Source organism: Sminthopsis crassicaudata, chromosome 3 (genome assembly GCF_048593235.1).
Source record: "Sminthopsis crassicaudata isolate SCR6 chromosome 3, ASM4859323v1, whole genome shotgun sequence".
Taxonomy (NCBI): Eukaryota; Metazoa; Chordata; class Mammalia; order Dasyuromorphia; family Dasyuridae; genus Sminthopsis; species Sminthopsis crassicaudata.
The window spans coordinates 187,983,234-188,003,533 of record NC_133619.1 but is presented as its reverse complement, the minus strand read 5'-3'; the positions used below and the strand labels follow the sequence as shown (position 1 = coordinate 188,003,533).

Here is a 20,300-nt window from a genome sequence, read left to right as displayed (position 1 = left end):
AGTTACTATGACAAATCGTGAGAAATTATTGCTTGAAGACAGAACCAAGGGAAGCAGGATACTAATTGTTTTTCCAATATTTTAAAATACGGGACTCTTTACTTCTGCAGTTTTACCTGGCCCTCTCTGAGGACAAGAATCAAATGTTCTCCATAGCCCCTACCAAAGTTTTAGAAGTGTAGTACCCAGTGGATCCAAGTAAAGTCTCAGTTTGTAAAAAAACAGAAACAAGAACAAAAGAATTAGTTGTTGGAAAAATAAATTTAAAAAATTAAAAAACAAAAACAAAAGCTCAAGCAAAAGAACTATTTAGTGAGATGTTGAGAAAGTCAGAGGGAGAATAGAACCACACTTCAACTTCAAAAGACAATTCAAAGAGAACAGGGATCTACTAAGGTCTGTGCATTAGCAAAGAGAGATCATACACAATTCACTACACTGAGAGGTGTAGATTTGAACACCTTCAAACCCTGTCTTCCTGGTTCCTCCAAATAAGCTTTTTCTGCCTCTGTTTCTTATTTGGAAAAGAGCTGTTTATGAGCTGTGATGGATAGCATCATCCTTAAATCAGCTGCTCTTGGGCTGTTTTCTTGTAGTTCAAAATGATAGTACTGCAGGGAAAGAAAGAAAGAAAAACTGAAAATTCAGAACTCAACATAAATAAGCATGACAACTTTGAAAGTAACACACAGATTTTTATGACCTTTCTTAATCTGCACCTTTTCTCACTGTCTCCCCCGTCCTCTGCCTCTCTTTTAATCTCTTTCTTTCTCAATCTTTTTCTCTCTCTCTCTTTTTTTAAATCAACTCCAGTTCTTTAAGCGCTCATGATTTTATTGGCATGCATAATTCTAACACATGTAGATGTCACAATTCTTAGATGTCTTAATCTGTAAGAGTTTCTGCGATTGAAAAATGCATCATCCTGAGGCTCACCTTAGAAGCAATAATGAAATCAGCATTATTGCTTATTTCAATAAATTATTCAAGAAACCACTGTTTCTTTGTTTGTTGAATCACACTCAACCTTCACTGTAATTCTCCTTTGTGGTAATGGATTCTGTAGACTACCTCCCCATGGAGTATGGGAAGTCCTGATCCAAAGATATCCAAATGGAGATAACCTAAGAATTTTTACTATCTTGCCCCCCTACCCAACCTTATTCCCTGGCCATCCTGGCAATCTGGCTTTACACCCATATCCCACCTATCCTCACTTTGTATAATACTGACAATGATGATACATATATAGAACAAGGACAACCCATTGCTTAGGGTATAATCCTTCCCAATGAGCAACAAGTTAAAATGAAGGATAAAGGCATACAACAACCCCCATTGACTTCCTCTAACACAGAGGCCATTGTTGGCACCTACTTTACACAAGCCATACAAGTAAATAGACCCATTACTACAATATAAATAGGAAATGTCTTGTAGGGACTTATAGATATGAAAGCTGACCAGACTGTTATATCTGCTGATCAATGGTGGCCTATCACAGATGCAGAAGTCAACATAACAGGATACCAAGGTATGGTTGCACTCCCTAAAATGGAAAAAAAGAGGGAAGACAGGACATATTAGGCCATTTATACTTTAAGGGCTACATTTGAATTTAATCAGGATTTGGGTATTGTTCTCACAATAATTTTTTAAAAGGGGCCATTGCACAAGTCATGGCTATCACTAACCCCAAAAATGTCATGGAAATCCAACAGTCCTGTATGAGTGGAACAATGGCCCCTCTCTATTGAAAAGCTAGCTGCCTTAAAAGAAACAGTAGAAGAACAATTGAAATTGGGTCATATAGAAGAGACCCAGTGCCCATAGAAGGATCTAGTCTTTGTTATGAAAAAGAAATCAGGAAAGTGGAGAATGTTAACTGATCTATGGCAAGTTAACAATATGTTGAAAGAAATGGGCCCTTTACAATTGGGCTTACCTTCCTCTAAAATGATTCCCAGACAGTATCCTTTATGAATCATAGATATCAAAGACTGTTTTACTCCATACCTTTGCATCCTGAGGAGCGAAAATATTTTGCTTTTTCAGTTCCTACTGTGAACTTTTAAGGACCAATGCATAGATATCAGTGGAAGGTGCTGTCCCAAAGAATGAAGAATTTTATAAGTGGCCTTAAAGGAACTGAGATGATACTCTGATGCTTATGTGCTGCATTATATCAATGAAATTCTTTGCAGCTATCCTATCTCCAAATTATTAGAACAAATATTGAAGGTTATGACAAAGGCATTACATGCCTTGGGGCTTAGATTAGCCCCAGATAAGATTCAAAAATCAATATTCAGGATTTGAAGTGAGTCAAGACACTATCATGCAAGACATTATCAGAGATAAGACTAAATCACATAAATACATTAAATGTCTTTTAGAAGATGATAGGGGATATACAATGGTTGAGGCCCATGAATCATTATTCCTAATACTCATGCAGCCCTTATATGAAATAGTGAAAGGTGACCCTTGCTTGTCCTCATTTAGGCAATGATCCTGAGAGGCCATAACTAGCATTCAGGGGATCATAAGGTTATATAAGCTGGAAGGTGAAATATTCATAAAGCCATTGAAGCTTCTGTGTTTCTTACTCTAGAACAACCGTTAGGAGTAATACATCAAGGAGATAATATTATTGAGTGAATATATATGTCAAAAATTAAGAAGATGATAGAACCTTACTTGAACTTAAATGAGATTATTAGGAAAGTGCTAGACTACATCTTATAAATAAGTGGCAGAAAGGGGGGAATCTGGATCAACCTAGATAAGAGCTGACTGGAGTTCTCATTGGCTCAGAATGAGTTATGGACGAAACAGCTGAAAGTAGGTGAGATTAAAGCAGGGAGAGTCCTCACCTAAGTGAAGTTCTGTGAAAGCTGGCTCTGGATTATTCCCAAATTTACCAAATTTACCCCTGTAGCTGGCCCCAGTATTTTCACAGATACAAGGGTTCATAAGGCAGCTATTTTATTCTCTGCCATGCATATTAAGAATGTATATTCTACTCCTTATGCTTCCACTCAAAAGAATGAGCTGTATGCTATTATGCAGGCTCTTATGTTTGAACTCCCTATAAATATTATATCTGATAGCTGTGGGGGTTGTACAAAGAATAGGAAACAGCAAGCATAAAAGAAAGTCTGTCAGAAATCACTAGACTTTTTAAACTGGCTCAAAACACAATCCAACAATGTGTTAATCCCTTTTTTATTACACATGTGAGATCTCATACTGATGAACAAGGACCCATATTTGAGGGTAACAAGGGAGTTGATGCATCCCTAGAAACATATACGGTCATCATCCCATTAGAAAAAGCAAAAAAGGCCCATGCTGATTATATTTCTATGAAATCTCTTAAAAAGTTATATAACGAAGGAAAAAGCAAGACAAATAGTGGAAAGATGCACTGTTTATGTCCCTTATCAATCCTCACCCCTTCAGAAAGATGTTAACCCATGAGGGGATAAACCTAATAATATTTGGCAAATGGACATTTCACATTACAAAAAGCCCAAAATACTTGTTACAGTGGAGACTTATTCAGGATTTACTATGGCCACTTTACAGAGAGGATAGGCTGCCCCTCATGTTATCCATCATCTGTATCATAGTTTTTCAATAGCGGCGTTGCCAAGAAACATAAAACTGACAACAGGCTGTCCTACATGTTCAAGATTGTTCAGCAGTTTCTTCTCAATCATTGCATATGTCATATATTTGGAATACCATATAACCTCACAGGTCAAGCCATTGTGGAATGTACATATCAGACTATAAAAACATTCCTTCCAAAACAAAAGGGGGGAGTCTAGGTGCCCCGAGTGACACAAGGGGATATAGACAAAGTCATATATACTATAAATTATTGAAAATGTGACTCCCAAGAACTGAGTCTGGTAATGAAATTTTATACTTCACAAAGCACAATATCTCTATTAAATGATTCTTAAATCTATTTTTCATACTAACCTCTCTTCTGACCTTCAGTTTCAGATTGCCAACTGACTATTGGGCATTTTGAAGTAGATGTTCCCCTAGACACCTTAAACTCAACATATCCAAAATTGAACTCGTTATTCTTGCCTTCCCCAAACTTTCCCCTCTTCCTTTTAAATTATTATCAAAGGCACCATCATCCTTTTAGTAATCCACATTTATAATCTAAGTGTGTCATTTCTGACTTTTCACTCTTACTCCCCCTGTCCCATCTGTTGCCACATATGTCAATTTTGCCTTGACATTAAAAATATTTGTCCCAGCCCCCTTCTCTCCTCTGATACTTTCCTGTAGCATCTTGCCTTTATCTTTTGGAGAATGACTTGATCTTCAATATTTGTGTTAGTTACTTATAAAAATTTAGTATCAATCTTTTAATAGTTTTCCCCCAATTGACCATTTCCTTTCCTATCCATCCATGTTGCATTCTTTATATTCACGCAAAAAAAATTCAATTTGGCATAATTGAAATTATTGTTGTCCTTTATTCTTGAAGAAGACCAAAATGGCATCCCTATGTTACAGTGTGTCTGGCTACAGATGATCAGATCAGTGTGACCTTGGAATGCTCTACCACAGGTCAGGCACAAATGGTCCATATGAACATTTAGAGTAGTCTCTAACTTTGTACATCTTCCATTTCTTTCAAGCTATTGCAATTCTGCTTTACTCATACAGCACAGCATCTTCTCTGAAGAAGGCACACCATGCTGGATGGTGCTGTGCCAGTGTCTCCCATGTCTTGCAATCAATTCTAAAATTCTTAAGAGAGAGCTTGAGAGTCCTTGTATTGCTTTTTCTGACCACCATCTAAATGTTTGTTTTAAATTAGTTCTTCGTAAAATAGCTTTTTTGACAAGTATACATTTGACATGCAAACAATGGGACCAGCACAACAAGGCTATGCTCTCTGGAGTAGAGTTTGAATGCTTGGTAGTTTAGTTCAAGAGAGGACCTCAGTATCTGGTACCTTGCCAGACAATCTTCAGAATCTTCTTAAGAAAAATCAAATGGAAGCAATTCGGTACAATTATCTGCTGTTTGTGCTAATTTTGTTCTAACAATCTGAATCTGTGTTTTCATTATATAATCTATACCTTTTTTTTACCCTTACAATAGTCAGAAGTAAGAAATGTGTTTTTTATCTCTTTTTACAAATATCAACAGAGCTTCAGGGTTAAATCATTTGTCTATGACTACATAATTATTTAGTGGCAAAACAAAGACTAAAATCCATGTATTTTGTCCCCTAGACCATTTTGCCTATTACTAAAGGGTCACTGAAGACAGGGGGGGGGGGAGGGGGGATGCTATAAAGTTCTCAGGGGCTAATCACCATCTCATGAAACATGGTATATTATCCTGTTATTTCTGAAGAAGTAGCAGGTACTTATGATGAAGTACTTTATGAGAGGAGAGCAGTTCAGAATACAAAATTTCACAACAGATGTCATCATACTCACAAGGGCCCTTTATTCACAGGCAAAAATCAAAATGATTTACCAATGGAGGAGACTTTTTAAAGGTCAGAGGCTGAAAGGAAGGAATGGCCAGATGTTAGAGAGTTAGAAGGAGTTAGGGAGGTTCCTAGTTAAGAACAAACTCACATGTGCCTTATTTCTAGGTGAGCAACTGCATGACAGTTGAATATGCCTTAGATATGCTTACAAGACAATCCCAGGAATTTGACTTTGCTTTGCCTAAACAAGAGGACTCAATTTAAAATCCACTATTCAATCACTCTGCCCATTTTATATTTCTACTAAAAGAAATGTCCAGTCTACTTCACTCCAGATATCACAGTACCTTTTAAAAACTAGAAAGAGAGGTGGAGAGAGTGGAAAGTGGTGAAGGCAAAAGGTGAAGAGAGAGACAGAGAGGGAGAGAAAAAGAAAGAGGGGGAGGGACAGAAAGAGAGTAACTTAAGACATCATTCTGCATTCTAATTTCATGTTGACTGAAAAAACATTTCAATTCTTATCTTTAACTGTTTTGTTCCCTTTTCAAACAGGTGAACAAAGTCTTAAGGTATGTTTATTTTTAGATCCTCATTTCCCTCAGAGATTACCCATGAATTTGCTGGAGCAGATATAATTAGTTATTCCCAAAACCCATCAACAAATTTAAGTTCAGTATTGTTTTTTCTTATTTCTCACTGGGTCCTTATAATCACTATCATGAAAATAAAGTTACTACAAAAGCTACTACAAAAGGTCTTAACAAAAGCTCCTTGAGAATAAGTATCATTTCATTGTTTTATTTATATCTCCAGCACCTAGCTCAGTGCCTGACAGATAATAGCTTCTTAATTGATTGGCCTATTGAATCTAAGATCTTAGATGATGTACAGTTAGAGAAGGCATCCTAAATGCTCATGAGAACTATTTGTGTTCGCCTGTGGCAGAGAATTCTGAGTAAAAATTGGTCTGATCAGCCATTGTCCGACACATTGTAACTCCACTCTAACATAGTGATGTCATTTTGGTCGCCCTTGAAAACAAAGGATAACAACTGTAGATTAAAAAAACAGCATGATATGATCAGTGAAAAGATAACTGAACTAGAAGACTGGGATTCAAATTATGGCCCTGTCACTACTAGCTAGGTGACTTTGAATGAGTCATATAACCCAAAGTTTTATCATTTATGAAATGGAGATAATATGACTTTATCTACACACACACACACACACACACACACACACACCAGAGTTTTTGTAATAATCAAATGAGTTAATGAATAATGAAAACTTTTTAACAATAAAGAATTTATACAAATGACACTTTTTATTATTACTTAAAATCAGTTTTGAGGAGCAGATATGGGCAAAAGCATTTTACACCTTCATGCTCATTTAAGGTATGAGTCATTCCTCTGGACTTTCCAGTGAAATAAGAAACATAAGCAAGACTGACAATGGGATCATTCAGAAAAGATAATAAATAATTCTTAACAGCCAACTAAGTGCCCATTTGTTGTAGAAAATGGAGTATAGAGTAAAAGGTTGCAAAATTCAGGCCATAATCTTTGTTTTTGAAAAGCCATTATATGTCTGCATGGAATAAAAAATGTGATAGGGTTATAAATGATCATCTGGTAATGAATTCAACTGAAGTAAAATGTCATCAATCATTTTCCCTTTTTCTAAATAGTTTAATATGAAATTGGAAATCTATAAAATTGATTAGATATACATTTTAATCATTTATATGTTTAGAAGAATTTTGATATAGAATAAATATAATTTTATCTTTCATCAATAAATATAAATATCTAAATGCATAGGGAAGAAGTAAAAGAAAAACAAAGAGGAAAAGTGGATTGTAAACAACTGCATGTGTACCTACGAATATATTATTTAAAAATGATTTTGTTAAAAATATATTGATTTTAATAAAGATGTCCACAAAATCACCTTGCTTGTATTCTGTGGCTCCTTCTGAATTTTTCCCCCAGGATATTTATCAAAGTTTTGCTATTGTTCTTATAATTTACATTGATGTAGTCATCATATAGATTACCCTTTTTATTCTACTTTTTTTCATTCCAGTCTTTTATTGTAACTTGATATTTTTCTTTTCTTTTGATACAATAAAATTCCATTGCAATTATAATAGTCCCCTGCCAAATATAATGGTGGGGAAGAAGTTATAATTGCTCTTGCTCCATGGCACTACATACATTTGGATTATTTTCCTCACCTATGTAAGTATTCCCATGTAAGCATTCTAAAATATTTTGTATCTCTAGAGGAAACAGAGCAATGAAACTTTATTTGATTTTCAGAGTACTGGCAAAGTACCAGGCTGTGCTTCTATACCATAATTTGTTCAGTTATCCTCCAACATAGTCTCCTAGTTTGTTATGAGGCTGGGTTTTTTTCTTTGGTTTTTGTTCGTTTGTTTTTTTTTTTCTAGTCCACATGCCACTGTTAGGAATATTTTTGAGTAACTGGGTCCCTTGTTCCTAGAATATAAAATACAATTAAAATAATATATCATTTGAAAAGATTAGAGAAGGGTCTTTGAACTTATTTTTTTAATTTTGATAAATATTTTACAATTAGAAATTTTCTATAATGGATTTTTATAGATTTCTATGTATTTTGTTTTATATATCTAAAAACATTCTACAAGGAAGAAATTCAAAGATTTCACCAGACTACCAGATTCCCACAAAAATAAAAAGACTAAGAAGTCCAGGTTCATAGGTACATAACTATAGTGATAAAGCAAGTTATAAAAATAAACTCATAGGTACTTAAAAAAAAAAGAAACTATTTTATGAAATAAGGCTTTGAGATTGTTCCCTTCATGTCATAAACTTATAGATGCTTATGTGATAAATAATAAGTCATACACATGGAATTTATGGGCATCAAATCCACCTAGAATTTATTCTACAATTGAGTCTGGAAATTAGCTTTCATTTTCATTGTAAATGACCATTAGTACTCTGTAATTAAAGTAATTATTAAAATTTAGGCCTTGTTGCTAGTTTAATCCTCTTAAATTGCTACTTAGCACCTCCAGCACCAGAGGCAATCATCATTTTCACCCTTTCCTGCTAAATTCAGGGCTTCATAAAATTTGAAGAGTAAAGTGTCAAATAACCACTATTCTATTTATAATTTTACCTCCTTATAAAATGATTTATTGTACAAATGACTACTTATTTCTCTAGGAACCAATGATAGTTTGAATACGTTAAAATTATCTTCACTTTCAATTTCCTTCCGTGTAGCAATAAAGACATTTTAATAGGTTTTCCAGATAATGCTACTAACCCACTGTTGGAAGGGATCATAAGGTACAGGATCATAAATTTAGATGAAAGGGACATTCAAAATCATCTCTTTTAATCTCCTTATTTTTGGATTGAATTTAGAGCTATTTTACCAGTAATGGTGATGGATCTGCAGCAAATGGATGATGAGTAGCATAGTGGAAAAATTTTTAAAAATCTGAAAGCATAGGTATGAAAAATGGTCCCACCTATTAACAAACAGATTGCCCAGATTAGCAGGATATCTAAAGAGAATATCTAAATAGACATATTTAAGGAAAAGGAATTGAATAGTTCATAAATGTGCTTCCTAAGAATAAAGCACAGAAACTAGATAGATTTACAAGTGAATTTTATAAAACATTTAAGGATCAACTAATCCCAATAGTAAATAAATTATCTCAAATAATAGGCAAAGAAAGGATTAGAATTTCTTTTCCTGAGGCAATTGGAGTAAAGTAACTCGCCCAGGGTCATACAGCTAGGAAGTGCTAAGTGTTTGAAGTCAAATTTGAACATAAGTCCTCCTGATTTGAGGGCTGGTGCTCTATCCACTGGACCACCTAGCTGCCCCAAGATTAGAATTCTTAATGTAACAGCATTTTGAAGTAATTCAAGGCAATTCCAATAGACTTGTGATAGAAAGTACCACCCACATCCAGAGAGAGAATTATGAAGACTGAAAATGTATCACAACATAGTATTTTCACGTTTTGTTTTTTTTTTTTTTTTTTTTTTTTTTTTTTGCTGCTTGCTTTCTTGTTTTTTTTTTTCTTTTTTACCCTCATGTTTTTGGGTTTTTTTCCCCTTTTGATCTGATTTTTTTAGACAAAATGTGGAAATGACAGATATGGAAATATAGTTAAAGAACTGTATGTATTTAATCTGTACTGGATTGCTTATTGTCTGGGGGAGGGAAAAAGAAGGGGAGAAAAATTTGGAACACAAGATTTTGTAAAAGTGACTATTGGAAACTATCTTTGCATGCATTTGGTGAAAATTTCATTAAAAAATACAATTACTTAAAAACGAACAAATAATAGTATTGTTCATAGATGGAATCACCTTAGAAAATATTTATATGGTGACAAACAGTACAGTCTCAGTAAATAAACACATAGTAGAAGCTTAATATTAAATAAACACATAGTAGAAACTTAATAAATGGTTGTTGAATAAATATGACTAAAACCAGAGAGAGAGAGAAAAAGATAGAGAGAAAATGGTGCTGCTACTTATTAAAGGGTTTATCATCAGAAAGCCTACTTCTAATGTCAATTGTGTTAGTTAGTTGCCTAATGGTAACCTTATTTCTTAGTATCAGTTTCCTCACTTGTTAAAAAAAAAAAGTGGGGAGAGGGGTTTGGATTGGGTCAAAATCCTCTGATCTATTCATTGATTTATTTTCTCTGTCACACTCATGACCTGAATTTGTGATACAAATGCCCAGGTTTTGAGAAATAAAACTGAGAGAGGATACCTGATCTACAATCATGACCTTAGCTTCCTTAATGCTATGTTGTAAATAACTGAGCTTTCCTTCAAAATAAAGAAAGTGTTCATTGGCAATAAATGTGACAACTACCTGACATTTGATTTCAGGGTATTATAAGGGATACAGGAGAAATTGCAATTGTATACATGTCCTATAGTGCCATAAGCTATTTTAGCAATCACTGAATTAATACTTTGAGAAATTTCTTCACATTTAACTATTATTTATCATAAGTCATACTTAGGGCCTTAACTAATAATTCTGAAGGAATTGAGACCCAGAGATCTTAGGCCCATCATAAGATTATAGATATAGAATTGAAAGAAATCTTAGATATTCTAATCCAGCTCCTTCATCTACAGATTAGAAAACTGAAGCAATTTGCCCAGAATCAAGCAATTAATAAATGTCTGAAGTACAATTGGAACCCAGGCCTTTTTGATTCCAAGTTGAACCCTCTCTCCGCTACACTATTCTATATTTTTTCTTGTATTCCCAGGGTCACACAGATAGTAAGCAGAATGAGTTTCTCTGTTCCTGAAATCAACATTCTTCCTTCCATTCCAACACCCTCAGTAAAGGGGCAGAAGAGGGGCAGAAGGACCCATGTGGGGTACTTGCATTTAATCCTTCATTCTAGGAAGGAGATGAAGGCAAAAGAGATGAAGAAGCCCACAGATCATTGCCATATAGAGTGGTAATAGGAAAGCCCCTGGAAAAAAAGAGGTTTGTATCAAATTTAGATCCACTTCTCTTTATAGAGATGAATGTAACTGCAAAATGTAACCTTTCTTCTATCCTTTCCAATCTTAGTGTTCTGAGGTATAAAGTATCTCTGAGGGGCATGAAACCAGCAACAAGTACTCAGAATCAGATTAAAATGTAATTGGGAGTAGATCAGCAAAAGAAAATGACTCATTGAGACATCATCAGTCAAACAAAACAAAAATAAATTTAAAAAAATATGAAAATGTAAAATACCTCATTAGAAAAACAACTGATCTGGGAAATAGATCAAAGAGAGACAATCTAAGAATTATTGGACTGAAAACCACACTGTAAAAAGATCTTAGACAACATATTTTGAGAAATCATCAAGAAAATAAAAGGGAGGGAAATACAGTTAGTAATTTTATCTGCGAATGGGAATGGGATGAACTCTTCCTTAAAATGGAAGCAGATTATCAGAATGGATTAAAAGCCAGAATCCTACAGTATATAAGAAACACATTTAAAATAGAGTGATACATATAGAATAAAGGTCAAAGGCTGGAACAGAACCTATTATGCTTCAGCTTAAGTAAAAAAGCAGGGGCAGCCATCCTTATCTCAGATCAAGCAAAAGCAAAAATAGATCAAATGAAAAGAGATAAGGAGGAAACTACACCTTGCTAAAGGATAATGTAGATAATGAGGTATTGATATTACCTAAACATATATGTACCAAGTGGTACAGCATCTAAGTTCCTAGAGAAGAAGAGAGCTACAAGAAGAGACAGTAAAATTATAGTAGTGGGGAATCTCAATTTTCCTCTATCAGAACAAGATAAATCAAACCATAAAATAAATATCAAGTGCTCATAGGTAGGCCAAGGTAATATAATAAAACTGGCAGTTCTACCTAAATTAATCTATTTATTCAGTGTCATACAAATCAAGCTCCCAAGAAAGTATTTTACAGAGCTAGAAAAATAAATAACAACAAATTTCATCTGGAAGAACAAAACATCAAGAATTTCAAAGGAATTAATGAAAAAATGCAAATGAAGGTAGCCTAGCTGTACCAGACCTAAAATTATATTACAAAGCTGTGGTCTCAAAACCATTTGGTACTGGCTAAGAAATAAAGTAGTCTATCAGTGGAAGAGGTTAGTTTCACAAGGGACAGTAGTCAATGACTATAGTAATGAAGTGTTTGAAAAACCCAAAGACCCCAGCTTCTGAGATAAGAACTCACTATTTGACAAACATTGCTGAGAAAATTGGAAATTTGTATGGCAGAAACTAGGCATTGACACACACTTAACACCCTATAAGTAAATTAAAAGAACTTAAGTGGGCACCTAGGTAGCACAGTGGATAGAGCAGAAGTCAGGAGGGGCTGAGTTCAAATCCAGCCTCAGACATTTAACACTTCCTAGCTGTGTGACCCTGGGCAAGTCATTTAATTCCAATTGCCTTATCAAAAAATAAAATAAAATAACATAAGGTAGTCTACCTCTCAAATTTGTGGAGAAGGAAGGAATTTGTGGCAAAAAAGAACTAGAATACATTATGGAATGCAACGGATAATTTTGATTATATTAAGTTAAAAAAAAACTTTTGTATAAATAAAACCAATATAGAGGTTAGAAGAGAAGTAATAAACTGGGGGAAAAACTTTTATATTCAAGGGTTCTGATAAATGCCTCATTTTCAAAATATATAGAGAATTGACTCAAATATATAAGAATACAAGCCAGTCTCCAAATGATAAATAGTCAAAGGATAAGAATAGGCAATTTTCAGATGAAGAAATTAAAACCATTTCTAGTCATATGGAAAGATGCTCTAAATAATTATTGATCAGAGAAATGCAAAGTAAGAAAACTTTGAGGTACCACTACATACCTTTCAGATTGGCTAAAATAACAGGAAAAGATAATGATGAATGTTGGAGGGAATATGGGAAAACTGGGACACTAATACATTGTTAGTGGAGTTGTGAATTGATCCAATCAACACGGAGAGCAGTATGAAACTAGTTCAAAGGGCTGTCAAACTGTGTATACCATTTGATCCAGCAGTGTCTTTTACTGGGCCTGTATCCTGAAGAGATCATAAAAAAGGGAAAAGTACACATATGTGCAAAAATGTTTGTAGCAGCCCTTTTTGTACTGGCAAGGAACTGGAAACTGAATGGATGCCCATCAGTTGGAGAATGACTGAATAAGTTATGATATATGAATGTTATGAAATATTGTCAGTAGTGTGATTTCAGAGAGGTCTGGAAAGATTTACATGAACTGATGCTGAGTGAAGTGAGTAGAACTAGGAAAACATTGTACACAGCAACAGCAAGATTATATGATGATCAGTTCTGTCCGATGGTGGCTCTTTTCAACAGTGAGGTGATTCAGGCCAGTTTCATTGTTTTGTGATGGAGAGAACCATCCACACTCAGAGAGAGGATTGTGGGGATGAATGTGAATCACAATACAGTGGGGGGGTTTTGCTTTTGTTTGCTTGCATTTTATTTTTTCTTATTTTTTTCTTTTTGATCTGATTTTTCTAGTGCAGCATGATAATTGTAGAAATGTATAAAGAAAAATTGCACGTTTAATATATATTGGATTATTTGCCATCTAGAGGAGAGGGTGGGGAGAAGGGATGAAGAAAAAATTTGGAAGACGTGGTTTTGCAAGGATGAATATTAAAAATTACCTATGCATTTGTTTTGAAAATAAAGATTTAATTTAAAAAGTGTAAAAAATTAAATTTCCCCTATAAATCAAAAATAATGTAATTAGGAACTATTTAGAAAAATAAATAAAAACACAATACAATGTCAATAATGTTAATGCATGATTTTTAAATCAATATATACCTGCAGAGATCCTTATATCTAGTTTAGTGATTTGAACCCACTGGGGTATTACATGAACTGCCTTTGCCAAAACTTTCAAAATATTTAGCCCATTGAAATCATCCCCCTGATTCTGTTAGAAACATCACTACAATTTATTTAAATTATTAAATCAATTTATTTAATCAAATTATTTGATTAATAATAATAATAAATCAAATTATTTAAAGGAATATTTGAGGAAGGTGTGCCCCCAAACTGTGGCAAGACCCACACCAAATCATACTTTCCACAGAAGTATCAAAGAATCACAATACTAGAATGGACAGAGAGGAAGCCCAAACCCTCAACTTGGAACCTGCAGGAAAAGTCCCAGTGATGAGCCTCATTTAAATCTGTATGATATTTTACATTTTTTAATCTACAAATTCAAAAACATTTCTAGAATTTTACTAGATATCCCTCATCTACTTACCTTCCTAAGTATCTTAAGTAAAGACATGTTCTCTAAGTGGGTTTTTTTTCCCCTTAAAAATATGTAATAGTATCTAAAATCCTTTAACTCTTGATTTTGTTGTTAAAGATCCCCTTTTAAACAGGAAAGAAAAAAAAAAGTCAAGTGATCTAGAGCTTTCTCACTTTTCTCTTTTACTTCATATTCCTTTAAGGAATAATTCAATTTTATATCAAATGAAAAATTTATCTAAAGGGGCTGAAGAGATCCAGAGGTGAGCTGATTGAGCCCTTTCAACAGCTGCACAGTAAACACAGTTCTAGAGAGATTCCCACATTGGGATTGTTTAAGCATAACAGGGTACTGTAGGATGGTTCATAGGTTCACTCATTGGCACTTTTGTCAGCCTCTCTGCATTCTTCCACAGTGAATCAAAAAATATTTGAAATATTAAACAGAGGAGGAATGAAGTTGATAAAGCCTGTTTTGTGTTCAGCAATATACCTTGTTTATTTTTAAAGGTAGTGATAGAGGAAAGGCAGCCTGAGCTAGCAGGTAGAGAACTGGTTCTTATCGAATTTCAATTCTTATTTCATGAAACTCTTAGTAGTTAGATATTGTTAATCAGTCAATCAGGCTTGCAAAATATTTTGAATAGCATTTTTTCCAATTACATGTGAAGATTATTTTTAACATTCCTTTTTTTATAAAATTTTGAAATCCAAATTTTCTTCCTTTTTTCCCCTTTCCTCCTCCATCCCTAAGACAGTAAACAATTTGATATAGGTTATACATGTAGTGATTCTTTCTTCATATCGTCTATCATATATGCCTCCTTCTCTCCTTTGACACTGCCCACCATCTTGGTGGAAGCTCTCATTACCTCATCTGAACTATTTCAATAGCCTGCTGATCAGTCTTCCTTTCTCAATTTTTTACCCTATCCCAGTCCATCTTCCAGTGAGATGTCAAATTAAGCTCTTGCTTAATTAATTGCTTAATTGCAGATCAGATTATAAATGTCTGACCCTATTTAATAAACTCCAGTGCTTCTCTATTAACCCCAGAATAAAATATATAATCTTCTATTGGGCTTTTTAAATCCTGCCTAGCCTAATTTCTTCCAACCTTTCCCGTTTTCCTACTTTTTATCCCATTCCACATACTTTGTGATCAAGAGACACTGGATTCCTTGCTGCTTTTGAACAAGACATTCCCATGTGCTGACCTTATGCCTTGTCACTAGCTGACTCCCATTACTGGAATTCTCCCTTTTCTCATTTCTTTCACTAGATTTCTTGGGTTCTTTCAAGGTCAGCTAAAATCTCATCTTCTTCAAGATGCCTTCCCCTTTAAGACTTAATTCTTTCCTCTTAGATTGTCTCTATTCTGTATATGTTTTAGAATTTTAAAGAGCTTTTTAAGAACAGAAGAAATTTTTTAATCCCTCTTCCAAACTCCAGTCATACTTGTCAAACTTCTAAACAGCACCACACTTTATTTTTTTTATTTTCCTTAAGCATGCCTTTTTAAAATTTTAGCTTTTTTATTTACAAGACATATGTGAAATGCAAACATTTTAGTAGTTTGACAAACCTCATATGGAAATGATTATAATCTCAGATTGAAAAACAAAATCTTTACTTTCTTTATTTTAAAGCAATGTGGAAGTGGCAAAATATAACGTTGATAAGATAGTGTTTCATATCATATCAACAAGTTACAATGTCATACCATATCAACTTTACCTTAGTAAAAGATATCTGTTGAATATAAAGAACAGACATGATTATAATAGCATCAATATCAGTCCATCAGTCCCAAGTCCAAGGACCCAAAATGATTTAGCATATGTATAAATAAAATTAAAATTAATTAAAAGCAACATTGACAAAATGTGTGGGAGGCCACTTTTATGCTTCTTACCATTGCAACAGTTGAATGTATGTACTTTTCTCTATTCTGTTCCTTTAGCTCACACTCCCAAGAAATCCAGAAGAACTATAGCCTAGGCTGTATCAAGTTTGAAGTAAGCTAATCTTTGAATATGAGAACAAAATACAAGCAAAGGAAAGCAAAACAAAACAAAATACTTTCAGTCTTATTTATTGTTAGCTGATAATACTACTTTTCTGTAGATTTAGAGCAGAAAAGTTTATGGAGAAAAAAGAAAACATGCTTAAAAGTGTTTAAATAGTTGAAGAAGGAAAATTGCATCTTCAGACTTGTATATTATTCCTCATTGAGGATCCAACCAGCTTCTTATTATCCAAGACTCCCAAAACATCTTGGATCCAAAATCATCATGTTGAACTTTCACCTGGTTCGTCCACTCTTTTTAAGATTCCCCTCATTTGTAGGGTCTGTGAATCCACCAGCCGCTTATGTCAGATGTAAGGGCAGAAACTGAGCTTTGAGTTCTCAATATGTATGCTTGTTCACTGAAAGACAACAGGGCCTCACACTTGGGTATCCATTAGGAATAAACTGCCGTGACTTGTAATTCATTGAAGGCTTGTTTTCCTTTTCAGTACTTTATTCATCTCCTCAGTCTAGTCTTCTTTAGGTTATGGTGATCCAGAGGTATTCATGAAGAAATTTACAAACACATTTTAACAGGATTAAAACACCCATAAATAAATAGACAAAAGTCAGGGCCAGAACAAAGCCTGCCCATTCTTCTTGTCTTTTTTCTTTCATGTTTCTGTTACAAGCATATACATCTAGGTTTCATTATTTAGGAGTCAAAACTCAGTCTTGAAGACAGAAATTGTAGATGCTTCAGACACTGCTTGATAGTTAACCTGTTGCCACCTGTCTTTTTTTCTTTATTTTCTCTGGAGAGTTCCTCAAAAATCAACTGCTTATAAAAAAACAGGCAAGACTTCAGTTTCCCCATCTGAGTACTTATCTAACAACCACAAAAGAATAAGAACAGTAATAATAATTGGATTTTATGTAGCATTAAGTATATGGCAAGCACTATTCTAAGTACTATGCAAATATTTTCTCATTTGATTTGGTGTTAGTTTCTTTTATTTCCCAATTGGGAAGATGTTTGTAATTTCCATGGATCATATGGCCAAAGCCCTATCTGAGGTTTTTATATAAAACTCATCTAGGCAATTTCTGGCCTCAGATGACTACATTCTTTTTTTATTAATTTTATAATTATAAAAAAAATTGACAGTGCATATGCATGAGTAATTTTTTTTATAACATTGTCACTTGTATTCATTTTTCCAATTTTTCCCTTCCTCCCCTAGAGGACAGGCAATCCCATACATTTTACATGTGAATAACTACATTCTAATAAGGAATTAGAAACATAAAAAAGGCCCTAGAAGGAGGAATGAAGAGGGTGACCAATGTGAGCCATGACTGAGTTATGGAGAAAGTGGAAAAAATCTAGAGTTAGGTTTGTTATTAAAGAAGCTTGACTTCTATAAAAATGGTCACACAGGTCACATAACAGAAGAAAGATTTGAACCTGGGTATTCTCATTATAAACAATACTTTAATCCTTCTCACCATGCTTTTATTATGAACTTTAGAGGCAGTGTCCTCTGAAAGGGCTGAGAAACCAAGTAAGAACCTGGGGTTACAGGGCTGGAGTCCCAAGACAGGTGTCTATATCTTGAAGATTTCCTAAAAACAGGCAGAGAACAGCCTGCCAGAGCAATTCCAACAGAATAAGGGATTTCTAAGCTAAAATATCAAATAGTTATCCCACATCGTATTACATCCCACATGTAAGTTCCCATACATCCATAACATACATCTATAACAGCAATAATTGCACAATTTAGCAATTTCCATCCCAAATCTTAAACACACACCTTATCTGTCTATTCCATACAAACCGAAGTATTACATCCCACATGTAAGTTCCCATACATCCATAACATACATCTATAACAGCAATAATTGCACAATTTAGCAATTTCCATCCCAAATCTTAAACACACACCTTCTCTCTCTATTCCATACAAACCGAAGCAGGAAAGTCTGAATAAAAAACCTTACCTTTGTGATTCCACCCCAATGTGCTGGTTTCGTTTCCATCGCTCTGTGACCTCAGGAAAGTTGTAGTCATCTCATTTCTAAATTTTTGGAGACATTTTAATTAAGGTTTCAGGAGAAAGAAGGTAGAAGCTCATCCATTAATTCAATCTCCTAACTAGAAGTGAATAATTTCAGAGCTTAACTGAAAAGAAAACCACACGCTTATTTGAAACTACTTTGGGTGTCCCTTACTAAGAAGGGACTTTCTGTTGGAATACATGGGAACCACCCAACAGTGGCTGTTGAAGATCCAAGCCAGAATGGATCTCCTCTTGTGAGGGGATGAAACAAGGAGACTGAGACAGTTGCTGTTCTCCGACATCTCTGACTGAGAGGCTATAGCATTGTCTCACCTCCCTTCTCTTCCCTTTGCCTCCAACTTATCTGCTTCCCAGTCCCCAACACCTGTGTCAGCAAAGCTTGCTCTGCAACTCCTTCAAATGCTAGGATCCACAGCTGGGGAAGCTCTCAGGGAATTAACCTGTCCCTTAACAGTTCCCCGGTTTGTTTGTTTTTTGTTTGTTTGTTTGTTTTTTCTGTTCTTCTGTTATTCTATATGGTCAACAAACTTTCAAACTGAGAAGAGGACTGTGGTCAGAACAAGCATTTAAGTGTCTCATCAGTCTCCTGGCTTGGCCCTTTGAGGGATTGGCCCATTTAATTACCCCAAATAAAAAAATTCTTACTGGGACTCTTCTTCCTTAATTCTGGAAAGATCCTTCTCATGAACAGCTCTGGTTCTTCTTGTGATTCTTGCCCCATGTTCAGATGCCATATGTTGGACTACACACAAGAGCTTCTGGAATACACAGGAGTCACCTGACAGTGGCTGCTGGAGACCCAACCCAGAATGGATCTCCTCTTGTGAGGGGATGAAACAAAGAGACTGAGACAGTTGCTGTTCCATGACATCTCTGACTGAAAGGCTGTTGCATTGTCTCACCTCCCTCCTCTTCCCTCTGGCCCCAATTTATCTCATTCCCAGTCCCCAACACCTGTGTCAGCAAAGGTTGCCCTACAACTCCTTCAGCTGCTATGATCCACAGCTGGGGAGGCTCTTGGGGAATTGACCTGGGTTTTGGGTGGTTTTTTTTTGCTGTTATTCCCCCTCCTGCCTCCTGCCTCACCCCCCCAACCACATGGTCCCCACACTGAGGAACGCAAGGGGCACTATCACTTCTGGATGAGTGTAGCAGGTGTTGATCTTGTGAAATGTCACGGAGGCAAACTTTAAAACTGAGAAGAGGACTGGGGTTCGAACCAGCATTTAAGTATCACATCAGTCTCCTGGCATGTCCCTTTATGTGTTGACCCATTTAATTACCCCAAATAAAAATTTCTTACTGGGGTTCTTCTTCCTTAATTCTGGAAGGATCCTTCTCATGAACAGCTCTGGATTTTCTTGTAATTCTTGCCCCAGGTTCAGATGCCATATGTTGGACTACACGGGAGAGCTGCTGGAAAAATCATCATGTTGAACTTTCACCTGATTCATTCCCTCTTTTTAAGATTCCCCTCATTCGTAGTGCCTGTGAATCCACCAGCCTCTTATGTCAGATGTAAGGACAGAAACTGAGCTTTGCGTTCTCAATCTGGGTTTGCATTCCTGCAGTAGCCCACCCCACTATGTGTGCTTGTTCACTGAAAGACTACAGGGACTCACACTTAGGAATAAACTGCCTTGACTTGTAATTCACTGAAGGCTTGTTTTCCTTTTCAGTACATTATGCACAATCTCCTCAGTCCAGTTTTCTTAAGGTTATGATGATCCATGAAGAAATTTACAAACACATTTTAACAGGATTAAAATACCCATAAATAAAAAGACAAAAATCAAGGCCAGAACAAAGGCTGCCCATTCTTCTTGTCTTTTTTCTTTTATGTTTCTGCTACAAGCATATACATCTAGAATTCAT

The 20,300-nt window shown here is 35.1% G+C and overlaps 1 long non-coding RNA gene across 2 annotated transcripts; it reads right to left on the bottom strand.

The window, feature by feature from the left end:
- Positions 1-476: 476 nt before the first annotated feature.
- On the bottom strand, positions 477-19,837 carry LOC141559422 (uncharacterized). Of its 2 annotated transcripts, XR_012487406.1 has the most exons (5): positions 19,729-19,837; positions 19,071-19,183; positions 18,346-18,422; positions 1,465-1,549; positions 477-611 (listed from the first exon to the last, which is right to left on the bottom strand). It is a non-coding gene; the product is annotated as an uncharacterized LOC141559422 (long non-coding RNA). The 2 variants fall into 2 exon arrangements; XR_012487405.1 differs by lacking the exon at positions 19,729-19,837 and having other exon boundaries at positions 19,071-19,283.
- Between the last annotated feature and the right edge of the window lie 463 nt (positions 19,838-20,300).